The sequence below is a fragment of the Mustela putorius genome, unplaced genomic scaffold, assembly GCF_011764305.1.
Source record: "Mustela putorius furo isolate JIRA1106 unplaced genomic scaffold, ASM1176430v1.1 tig00000281_pilon_pilon_pilon, whole genome shotgun sequence".
NCBI classification, from domain to species: Eukaryota; Metazoa; Chordata; class Mammalia; order Carnivora; family Mustelidae; genus Mustela; species Mustela putorius.
In genome coordinates this window covers 23,680,041-23,693,162 of record NW_025421343.1, presented here as the reverse complement: position 1 = coordinate 23,693,162, position 13,122 = coordinate 23,680,041, and positions in this window count along the sequence as shown.

Here is a 13,122-nt window from a genome sequence, read left to right as displayed (position 1 = left end):
TAATCAAACTGTATTTATAATATTCTAGCCCTTTTTTCTGTTAAGTTATATAATTATCAGATATTTATTTGTTGTTCTGATCTTGGGTTGAGATGAATAAAAAGGCTTTTGAGTGTGGCCTTCAGAGTAACTCTTAAGGCAACCAGTAGTAATGAGGTAGTTTATGATAATTTCTTTGGGTAATTAAGTTATATGGTATTCACATTTGGTTAATTATATATAGTGTATCTCTTTCTAGAGATTCATGGAAGCAAAATTGTTTGGGCTGGGTACCTATAGGAATTCACAGATTTTTTTCTTTAGTTATAGGAAACAATTATCAGGAAAACAAACTTAACCAATTGAACATTTAGGAAATTAATTCTGCCATTTTAGATGTAGTTAGTTGGTGCTGCTGTTCCTCATGGTGCTCGCTGTTCCGGGCAGACATTTACTGCCTCCTCATAGAACTAACAATCTGGGGCAGGTCAGAGGTGAGAGAGACAGGCAGAGTGGGGAAGCAATGACAGATTTAGTTCAGTGACAAAGGAAGTCATAGGGAAAGGAATTGACTTATTAAAACCTCTTTTTCCATGTGGGAAAAAAAAAGGATAGTTTTATCTATTGACTATATAAAATTATAGCCAGAACTTTATTAAACCATATATGTAACATGTCTGTAATTCCATGTTGGTAAATTTTATCAAATTGCATTTTTCTAGGATTTCTTTTTATTTTATGAATCTGCTTCTAAAACTCTATAAAGGGTTGTTGTGCCTTGTGAGTTGAATAATATGATGAGTTAACACTTACTGGGTACTAACTCTGTGTCAGATGGTGTACTAAGTGCTTTCTATGTTTTCACCAGCCTAAACTTCACAACAATCCTAAGGGGCTGGTGATATTATTAGCCCCATTTTTGATGCTTGGGGTGGTTGAGTGTCTTTCTCAAGACCACACAGCTAGTTAAGTGGCAACAATGGGATCTGAACCCAAGCAGCCTGGCTCTAAAGCTTATGCTGTGAACCACTCTAGGGTACTGCCTCTGCCCATGAAAAGAACGTTGTAGAATATTCTTAATGCCAAATGCAAATCAACAATTATATCTTGGAATTTTTATAGGTCATTCACTCAGTCTGGAGATGCATTCTTAAATCACACTTGCCGTAATTCACCTGACAGTTTAGGCTTCAGAGGAACACCATCTGCATGCAGAATGATTTCTCTGCCATAGCAGAGGTTTTACATCAGCGTGGATATAACAGAAATCAGCACAGATGCTTCCAGGGCTGGAGAATCTAACCCACAAAGCAGGATTAAAGGAGGCTCTTTTCTGGATTAACTTCTGAAGGAGATAAAACTTTTGAAAGGGACTTAGGGGAAACCCCCTCCCCCCAGCACACATACACACACACACACACTATATATATATTTTTAACATCAGAAAAGAAATGATTTCACTGATATATTAACATAGAATGAAAAGAAATTTTAATAAGGAACCTACACCTTAGTTGACAGTACTCTGCATATAACTATAAGCCTCAATAATAACTTCCTTTTGAGGCAGAATGAAATGAATAAATCTGCTATAATCTGTTATACTGGCATTAGTTGAATTATTTTTAGAGGAGGAAGTTGGAGGATATGTTGAAATGAGATAAAAGGAAAAATAAAACATAAGCAGCTTAATCCAATGAAGGTTTCCTTCCTTCCAAACGGCACATCCTAAAATGTTATTCGCTAAGCATTTGCCGTGATCTGGGAAAAGCCAGCATGGTGCCGTGAAGGGAGACATTTTAAGGTATTAATCTTGATACCAATCTCTGAAATATGTTCTATATAATACATGCCAGTCAGAAATATTACTTTTTAAAAATTATAGCTGCAAAGGCAGTGCTCCATAAACATTATGTTGTATTTGGAATTTTCCCATGTGCATTTTGGAGCATTTTATTGCCCCTAAGAGAACAATTCGTATGTTTTGTCTATTACTGTCAGCCCTGCAATACACAGGGCTATTTTTCTTCCTCAAGAAAAATGAGTTCAAAGGAAAATATTCATAAAAGAGTATTCATAACCTTGGCATCAAAAAAAAAAAATCATGAGTCTGTTATGGTAGCTTGAGGGTTGTGGCTTGAAGAGAAAAGACAAAGCCTTCAAAATGGGAGAATGTTTTAGATGGTGAAGCAGTTGTCGTGAGAACAAAGCAGCCCATGTTTTCATTCAGCGCCGGCTCCCATCCCTCGAACTGTTTATTTCATGGACCTTATTCTTCTCATCAAAGAGGTACATTCATTATGGTGCTGCAGCAAAGTCATGTGAAAATTGAGTATTTGCTCTATCAACTTGGCCCAGCTGGAGGTAATTAGTCCTTATAAAGGAGGGATGGACAGGACACAAGACACTTCCATTTCTCTAACGTACAGAGGGCCGTGCATGAGGCTCGCTCCCGGAATATTCTGCTGAAAATGAAATCTCGGTTTCTTTGCAAGTCCTCCGTGTGAGGAAGGGAGGGCAGAGAGAGAAGATGAGGGATGCGCTATTTGTAGCAGCCGTAGTAATCTAAAGCAATACTGACGTAGGGAATTTGGGGGAAATTGCTTAAATTTTCTGTTCGTGAAGGTATGGGGCTGTGTTTTCATAACCAGCCTGCTTTCGGCTTCAAAGAGGAATATGCAAAAGATGGAGGTTTCATTCTGAGCTTCAGGACCACTTTCCATGCACTCTGAGAGTCACAAAGTTGTTTTGAAGTGGTTTAACCGCCTCCCCTTACTTCTCTTTCTGTCTCACTTCTCTGACTTCTGTGAGACATCTCTCTCAGCCTCCAGAGAGCTAAACCCCTGCTTTGTCTCCAGGGGCAGGGACCATGGCATCAAGCCACCGCCATGTTTCATGGAAGGGCTGAGGTGGAGAGAGGAGGTCGTTAGCTAGCTGGGCCAGCGGGGTGACACAGGAAACCCCTCAAACCCTCCTCAACTCGAAAATTGGCCCCAGGATCCTGGCACTGCTTTCAGCAGCAATAATTTCTGGCAGTTTTGAAGAGAGCAGAGATGAAAGCGCTTTGCATCGTGGCTGCAACCCTCAGCCTGGATTTGGTTGGCCGTGCTCACGCAATGTGAAGTCATCTTATTGTGCTCAGATTTCAAAGGCAGCACATGGAATGGAGCCCACTCTCCCGATATATCCAAATTTGCCAGTGGACACTTTAGACCATTTGTTGGAGGATAAATATTAAGAGTGCAATATTGCCAAGAAGAGAGAGAGAGAGAGATTACAAGGGTATCATAGAAAAAAAAGTCAATTTACAAACTTGAAGACTTATCAAAGGCACTGAAAATGTCATTCTCTATTCTCTTGCATTTACAGAGCACTGTGGGGTACAAGAAGTCCTTGGCACTCAAGGGTTTAACGTTTGTGGTTTTGACTAACTAAGAATGACATGCAGTAAATTATCGAGCTAAGAGATGGGGGGGAGAAGTGAATGAGTTTAGCTGACTGCCAGCCATCAACCGCACTGTTGTTCTATAGCGATCCTTGGAGTAACACCCGGGAAGTAATGAAACCCATTTGTTTATTAGAAATGACCCCTCCCCACCTCCGAAGCCAATCTCTTTTGCTAGAGATGCAGTTAAAAAGGTCTAGGAAAATGATGGTGACACAGGGTAGCTGGGATTTTAACTCTTTATTTTATTTTTTTAAAAAGATTTTATTTATTTATTTATTTATTTGACTGACAGAGATCACAAGTAGGCAGAGAGGCAGGCAGAGAGAAAGAGAGGAGGAAGCAGGCTCCCTGCCAAGCAGGGATTGAGCGGGGCTCGATCCCAGGACTCCGAAATCATGACCTGAACTGAAGGCAGAGGCTTTAACCCACTGAGCCACTCAGGCACCCCTTAACTCTTTATTGATAGATGAATTAAGAGTATCAAAAGATTGTTGTAAAATTTAAGGGTCTAAAAAATTATCTTTTTGTGGGACAAATGATAAACTACAATGGTGTTCAAAAGCAGTTAGACCCCTGGTATTTACCTAAAGGGGTTAAATGCTTGTGTCCACATAAAAACCTGCACATAGACCTTATTGCAGCTTTACTCATGATTGCCCAAACTTGGAAACAACCAAAATGTCCTTCCGAAAGTGAATGGATAGATCAACCGTATATAGACTGGGGAAAAAAAGTGTTTGGGTTATTTCCCTTGGGAATGCTATGGATCCGTTTAGGTACGCTAGAGTCACTTCATCTAAGTAAGTAATCACAATGATCCTTTGATAGCTTTACCCACATAGCTGTGTATTAATTAATGTTCTCATTTTTCAAATAAGAGAACATGGAAACTAAGTTATTTTCGGTTGGTGCTAAGACTAGACTCTAGTGAACTTGATTTCGGCACATGACATGGCTAATTTCGGTTGAGCGGGGGCCTTAGAGATGTTATAGTTTATTTGTTCTCAACTTGGAAAACACTTGCCCATTCGGAAATGTGTGCGTGTATGTATGTATGTGTGTGTTTCTAGTAGGCTAAGTGGTGGGGTTTTGGTTGTCATAATAACTGAAGGGTGCTTCTGGCATTTTGTAGGCAGGGGCAAAAATGAATGTTCAGGATTGTTTGCATAATAAAGAATGGTCCCACCAAATGGTTTATTAATGCCTCCATTGAGAAACACTGACTAGTTTTAAACATTCTCATTCTAAAGCCTCAGATATCAAGATCTAGAGAAGATGGATAATCTATGATTCTTTTGGTTACAAGTGACAGAAAACACTTTTAAAACTTACCTAACCAAAAAAGGAAATTTATTTCATGCTTCTGTTCAGATATAGCTGAATCCACAATCCTCTATCTTCTTATCCCCTGCTCTATCCTTCCCTGAATATGCTCCAGACTTAGGTTAGCTTTTCATCCTAGGGTAAGATAGATGCTAGTCATTCCAGGCTCATATCCCCTTAACTTTACTTTTTAATGGCAGAAGTCTCTGTATGCTTTTTTTTTTTTTTTTTTTAAAGAGATATACTCATTTGTTTATTTTTTTAAAAAATTTTTAAAAATTATTTTTAAGTAATCTCTACACCCAACATGGGGTTTGGACACAGCTGAGATCAAGAGTTGCACCACCAACTAAGCCAGCCAGGACCCACCCCTCAATTTGCCTTTTGATGAAAGAAGAGTATTCATCTCCTATCTAACACTACAACAAAGTCATAGCATTAACTGCCTTTGGCCTAAGTTGGGTCCTGGGTTCATTCCTAACTTAGTCTCTGGGTTGGGGAATGGAATGCATGACTGAATGTGTCCTGTAGCTCAACTCCCCTCCTACAGATTTAAAGCAGGGTTAGCCTCGCCAAACCATGGGGATGAAGGTGAGGCAGGAATGGTTCTCCAAAGGAAAAGTCTAGAGAAAAGATGCTGTACAGACAAGACCAATAAATAAACGTTCACCACAGTAAGTGATGGAGGAAACAAAGGCAGAGAAAATTATTAATTTCCTTACTATCCATAGCCCATTGACAAATCCTTGAAACAGACAGAGTGATATTCCTCTAGGAACCCAGCTGCTTCAATGTCTATACATTGCTAAGGGCAAAAGGCAATCTTAGCCCAACATCCAGGATCCTGTAAGTCTACTTTAACATATAAAAATTCCCTTGGAAACTTCCTTTATCTTGGAAACTTGGAAACTTCCTTTATCTCTACTCCCACCCCCACCAGGATATATGTTGGCAATCACCGCCCCCTCCAAGCATATGACGCACCAGTATACATCTGAAGGGTCTCATGACTCAGGTTTTATTAGATAGTGATAAACGATCTTTTCCCAACAATAGCAGCCCCCTCAAGGTCCTGGAAACCTTGCTTCCAAAATTCCTTAGAGACTTATGCTCTCCCTAATCCCTCCCAACTTGAAACTATATAATGGGCCATTCTTCATGACCCCACTGCAGCTCTTTCTGCACATGGGTCCTGTCCCTGAGCTTTAATAAAATCACCTTTTTGTACCAAAGACATCTCAAGAATTCTTTCTTGGCTGCTGGCTCCAGACCTCACCTACATTCAAAATTCCAGCAGTAAGTAAGTGAGTTAGGTGGCTTATGCACAATCCTAAAGCATGATACCGTGCTGCCATTGTTATTATGTTGCATAGGATGTGGCATTATATAATCTTTTAGGATAAAGACATACTTAATCCTTTATCAAAGTTCTTAAGATATAGGGTCAAAATCTTGGAAGAGGGGGCACCTGGGTAGCTCAGTCCAATAAGCATCCCACTCAGGTTGTGATCCAGAATCACAAGAGAGAGGCCTGCATTCGACTCTGTGCTCAGAAGGGAATCTGCTGGAGATTCTCTCTCTCCTTCTGCCCCCACCCCCACAAGTACTTTCTCTCTCTCTCTCTCTCTCAAATAAATAAATTAAAGCAAATCTTGAAAAAGGGGCACAGGGCTTATAAGTGTAGATTATGTCTCAGGCTTTAGGTCTGAATTAGAAGATTGCTAAATCCAGCTTCATTTCCTTTTAGTTGTATCCTGGTGTTGGAAATGAGAATTTGTCTATGGAAAGCCAAGTTGTTTCTCCTAAGCATAGATTTTCTTTAGGATTGTTGCATTTCTTCCCAATATCTATAATACAAGTTGATAGAGTTAGAAAATTACATCTAAGGGAAGGGCATCTTTGGATACCTGAACCTTGTTAGCATTTCATTTTCGCAGAAAACACAGAAGCTATAGTAGCTGAGAGAAATAGACAATACTTAAAAATTGACCAGGAAAGGTATAATACTTTTAATACTTAAAAATTGACCAGCCAGCCTCCTCTGCTCTAGGAGGCCGGCAGTCATGGGTGAGACCTTATCTAGACACTGCCTGATTCCAGACAGACGGTGAGGCTGATTAAGATCAGGGAGGCAGGAGGAGGCAGGGTGTTTAGTTCAGCAGTGCTCCTGAAAATCAGAGTTCAAAGCAACACTTGGATCAAATAAATGTTTCTTATACTGCTCCTCAAAGGCCCTCGTATGTTAACAAGCCCATGTAGGAGGGCCAGTCAAATCCTATGTCTTCATCAAGGTCATTATCAGACCAGAGCACAGGTGAAGTCTTAAGTGAGGTTGTTATCCAGGGGCTGGTACCAAGAAGTGGGACTCATGTGTTTTAGAGCTGAAAAAGACTTTGGAAGTCATCAGCTCTATGGTTTTCACCCCCAGTTTTAGACTTTTTGCCCGGGGGTGGCAGTACAGAGAAAGCCCCTCTCCACTTTCTTGCCCCTTTCTCAACGGTAGAAGGTGCTCCAGCAGTTTCCAAAGTTTTGTGTTTTAAGTGCTAGAATCCTTTCTTCAGAGGTAATCTCACATGGAACCCCAAAGCCAGCAGAGGAGCAGATGTGGTTGGAACAGGGAGAAAGACCTTGAACCCTGTTGGGTAAGCCCCCACAGAGGCTGCATGAAACCCAAGGGTCCCAGAGCATATCTGGGGGCTCTGATTTCATTCTCAGCCATTTCTTTACTCAGTTCTCAGGGAAAATGACTTGGCTGGTCACTGTCTCACTCCTGTATTCTGGGTTGTCACTGTCTCACTCCTGTATTCTGGGTCACCACTTTATCTTGATTCTCCTACTTCATCAGTCTCTTTGTTCCATCTCCTTTGTTGCATGGTCTTTGTTTTCCTGACTCTTAAATGTTGGAATATTCTGGAATGAAGTTTTTGGGCCTCTTCTCCTGCTGTATTTACTCCCCAGGAGATCTCATCCAGCGCCCACCAACTCTAATGTTATGTGCAAATGACTCTTAAATTTATATCTCCAGTCCCAATCTCTCCACTAACTCCAGACGTCTCCATCGGGATGGCCTAAGAGTACCTCAAGTGAAGATATGTGAAACTGAACTCATAGTTCCACGCAATCCCCCAAATCTTTTCCTTCCTATCTCAGTTAATGGAAATTTTTGACCCAGTCGATGATTCCTCTCTCAGTTCAGAACACTAAAAAATCCTGTTTGCTTTTGTACTATGTCCTGAATCTGTCCACTTTTGAGCACTGCTTCCATTCTGGGTCAAGACCATCATTTCTCACTGGGCTCCCCTACTCCATCCTTGCTTCCTTAGATTCCTGTCCACACAGACTCCAGAGCCTTCTTACATTAAAATCACGTCGTATTACTGCTTGATCAAAACCCTCCAAAGGCCCCTTATTTCACTTGAAATAGAATCCAGTGCCTCCACCATGGCTGGTCAGGTTCCATGTGATCTGGCCTCTGTACCTGTCTGATCTCACCTCCCACCACTCTTTTTCTCATTCATTTCACCCTGGTCACACTGACCTCCTGGCTTTTTCCAAACAAGTTGAGCATGTTCCTAAGTCACCCAGGGAGCAGGTGTAGCAATAAATCACAGCTCATGAGCCAGGAACCTGATGCCGGGTTAGGAGCTGTCTGTGCCTGGTGTCCTTTCTCAGGGATCTGCTAGAGGCAGGCTCTGGGCTCAAGGCTGACACCGAGCTATCAGTTTCCAGCAGGTTCTGAGACCACTGCCTCAGAGAACTGGCTGACTCGGAACCAGAAAAGCAACAAGCTTCAGTGAGTCCAGAGAATTCCGTACCCCTTCGAAAGAAGGATGTTTTAGGAGAGCTCAGGGAAGGGAGATGAGAGGTTAAGGATGTGGGATAAAGTGAAATGAAGAATCACAGTGTGGGTATTTGTCAGCACTGGGTAGAGTTCTAGGGTGAGATATAGACTTGGGTGGGAGGCAAAAGGCCAGAAGAAGTTGACAGAGGAGGGAAGAACAGGGACAAGAGTTGAGGTTCCTTAGGCTTCGAGCAAGAAGCCTGCCTTCAGCTCCTCAGAATAGTCACACACATGATTTCTTGTGTGCCAGCAAGGCCTTTGGGCTTAGGGTGTTTACTCTGTGGTAGCAAAGAAGGCCCAAGAAGATTTGCATAGGCAGTTCTATAGCATCCACTAAAGAGTTTCTGACTCATCCCTGTGACCCTGTGACTGAGTCACCCCTGTGACTCCCTCCCACATCTGTCAACAGGGGAAATGCCAGATGGTGAGGTTTCTCCATTTTCTGCCTCCCTGTTCTGGACCATTTTCCTTCCTGGGAGGTGGTGGAAGAGGAGGTAGTGGGTGGTAGGGGGGTGGCCTGGGGGAGGTTCTGCATCCTCCTGGTCCTCTCACTCCTTCCTCCTTCCTATTCCTCTCATTAAACTCTATGTTTCCATTTTGACCGAAAGTGTGGATAGCAAGGCTTATGATAGGATAGCAGGGATTTTTTTTGTTGTTGTTTGTTTTATTTTGTTTTTGACAGAGAGAGAGAGAGAGAGAGAGAGAGAGAGAGAGATCACCAGCAGGCAGAGAGGCAGGCAGAGAGAGAGGGGGAAGCAGGCTCCCCATCGAGCAGAGAGCCTGATGCGGGGCCTGATCCCAGGACCCTGAGACCACAACCCAAGCGAAAGGCAGAGGCTCAACCCACTGAGCCCCTGAAAACCATTTTTTAATCAAGGGATTCAACTCTGAAAATGGTGGAATTTCAAACATGGATCTGTATAAATCAGATTGTAGAGTTGAAGCTTTGAAGTTATTTCTGTGTTCTCAGAAATGTAGAAATTAATTCCTGGACATTGATTTCTCCTTAGGGCCACTTCAGCATGTTGTCCTCAAGGACTTAGGGCAAGAGCCTTTTGGGGGCTATTGGTTTTGAACCTCAAGTTGTAGGGTGCTCCAGGTCCCCGAGTCTGTCCTTTTTCCCCGTGTTCAGTGCACCATCTTCTACACGCTGCTGAGCTCCCACAAGCTGCACAATACCTTGACAGTTTTCCCAGACAGCTGGCTTGAGCTTTCTCTTGTTCTGTGTTTTGGTAGCGTTGGGTAGGGCACAATCTGTGGGATCTGTTTGGATTGGCAGTTCTCCCTCTGGACATGGAGCGTATCAAAGCAGCAGACAGGCTGCCTGTCTGAGCCATTTTCCTGACATCAGTGCTACTGCTCTGGCTGCTACCAGGCCTACACAGTAATCATGCGAAAAGGGCTGGGAATGGTTGGGCATTAAGTACAAAGGAACAAAGCACTCAGAGGTGTAGAATTTTTTCACGTTGATTCAAGGAACCAAATAAAGTTGCTGGAGAATAGAATATTCCTGGCTTGTGTGCCCATTGAAATTGGAATCTGTTTTATTGCACTTTTCTGTTCTCTTCCAGTTCACTGGTGGCTCTTTCTCAGGCTCTTTTGCTGATTTCTCTTGGTCTCCAGACTGGTTAAGATTCAAGTCGTGGTGCAATCCTTGGTTCTCTCGTCTTCTCTGTCTCACTGAATCCACTGGGGACCTACCTCATCCAGCTTCAGGTTTTTAAGTACCTCAAGTATGTTGATGACTCCCAGAGCTCTCAGCTGCCGTCCAGTCTCGTATCTAACTGCCTACTGAATAGCGCCACCGGGAGGTCACACTCAACATCCCTCCATTGATTCCGGATCTTCTCACATACCTGTTGCACTTGATTTTCTCCGTCTCAGTGTATGGCAGCTTCATTTTTCCCATAGCTCAACCAAAAACACTGGAGTCATTCCTGACTCCTCATTTTTTTTTTTTTTTTTTTGTAGTCCATATCCAGTTAGTCAGGAAATAGCTAGACCAGGTCTATATTCAAACTGCATCCAAAATCCAGTCACGTCTCACCACCTCCATTGTTACCACACTTATCCAAGTCATCATTATCCCTGCCTTGAAGAGGGTAGAACTTTCTTACCCTCTTATCAAGTCTTACCTGCTTCTACGTTAGCTCCTTCAGTCTATTCTTAATGGAGCAGCAAGAAAAATCCTTTAAGAGAATAGGTCAGATTGTGTCCCTCAAACCCCTACAATGGTTTCTTATTTCACTCAGAGTAAATACCAACATCTTTCCAGTGGCCCGTTTGTCCCCCTGTGATCTGTCTCCTAACACCACTCTGATCTCATCTCTGACCAGGCTCCGCCCTTTGTGTACTCTGCTCCAGCAACATTAGCCTCTTTGCTGCTTCTGGAACATGTCAGACTTGACCCTACCTCTGGACTTTCACACAGGTTGTTCCCTCTGCCTGGAGTACTTTCTCCCAAACTAAATTTGTGAGCCAGTGGGGTTCAACTCCAAATTTTAAATATGTATATTTGTAGGGATTTTGTGGGAGTCCCCTTTCCCCCAGAAGTTCAAAGTTTCACTCAGTTTAGAATATGTAATTTGGCTATTGGATAAAAGGGTGGATCCAAGAGTTTCTGGTTTCCAGCAACAGAGAAGTGGAGTTGAGAACAGGAACCCCAGCCCACTCCCTGAGCTTGAGTAACTAGAAACCACATTGGCTGGCAGATTATGCTGAGGCTCTTAGTGTTTGATGAAGTGAAATTTGTGGCAGGTTATGTTGCTTCTCCGGATCTTGGTGTCCTCACCTTCAAACTACGGGGATTCAACTTAATGATCTGTTGGGTCCCTTTGTGTACTAAGATTCCATGTAGTCATAAAGCCTAATATTTAAGAACCTGGCCTTTGAAGATCAAACCGAGTTCAAATCCTGGCTCTACAATGGAAAAGATAACCAACTGCGAGCAGGTTATACACTCAATTTTCTCATTTTTACTCACTTGCAGGCTTTTTATGATGGTAAAATGAAATAATATGTAAGAAACCACCTTGTGCCTGGCATGCAATCATTCAGTGAAGGATGTTGGCTTCCATGACCTTGTATAGGTTTCGCTTGGCATTGTTTTCAAAGCACATTTTCTCATGCAAATCTCACAACTGTGGTAGGTCAGCTGGGTGGCTATTGTCACCATTATTTTACCAATGAGAAGAGGGAAGCTCAGAGAAGTCAAGTGATTCACAGAGCTATTGTGTGATAGAGCTGCAGCCTTGCCGGATATGGTGGGGGAAGCAAGATGTGCATCAGTCAGACATTCGGTGAGGAGATTCTACGTGAACTCATTTGACCACAAGGACAGACCTTGACTCACCATCAATATGTGAGAAAATTCTCTAGAAATAATACAAAAGGAAAAGCCAATTGCAAGAGGGATGATTAGTCTGGGTAAGAGAAAATATTTTCTCCTTCTTGGACAGTGAAATGGCCTCCTCCCTTTGTTCTGTTGTTCTGTGGTCCTGTGACATTGCAGTATCAAATGCTGTTAATGTCACCATGGTACTCTCACTATCCCATCAGTTTCTGTTTGGGGGCTCCTGTTCTCCCACAGAATTTTTTTTTTTTTTTTTTTTAGAATTTTTTTTTAGGAGAGTATATCTTAATGTTATTAACACACACACATTGTTATTTTGTGAGGAGATGGAAGTGTTAACTAACCTTATTGTGGTAATCATGTCATAATGTATATATACATCTAATCATCAGATTGTATATTGTAAATTTACACAAATGTTGTGTACCAGTTACATCTCAATGAGGCTGGGAAACAGTTAAAAATATAAAAAATTATTCCTTTGTTTTCTATTCAATAAAGTAATACATGCTTATTGCAGAAATGTTGAAAAATACAGAACTGTACAAAGAAGAAAACACCAATCTCAGAAATTATTACTATTACCATTTCTTCCATTTCATTCCAGATTTCTTTCTAGGGGTATAGATAGACATCAATTTTATTTAATCATTATCCTAAAATGTTTTGTTTTATAGCCCTCATTTTACACTTAAAAATCTTTGTATGAGGGGCACCTGGGTGGCTCAGTGGGTTAAGTGTCTGCTTTCAGCTCAGGTCCTAATCCTGGAGGCCCAGGATTGAGCCCTGAGTCAGGTTCCCTGCTCACCTAGGAGTCTTGTTTCTTGCTTTGCCCCTTCCCTTGCTTTCTCTCTCTCTTGCTCACTCTCTCTGTTAAATAAATAAATAAAATCTTTAAAAAAATCTTTATATGAGCATTTCTTTGTGTCATTAAAATGGTTGGAAAACATTATAGCTTAAAATGGATGATTGATGGTTCATTATACACAAATACCAAAATCTATTTGACCCATGTCACAGTGTTGGACATGAAGTCTTACCAATATTTCACTTCCATAAATAATACTTGATGAAAATTTTCACGTGTAACCTTTGTCCACCTCTCGTATTATCTCCTCCACACAGTGTTTCCCATGTAAGAAGGCAGCAAGGATTAATCCACGTTGGCAGCCGCCAAGC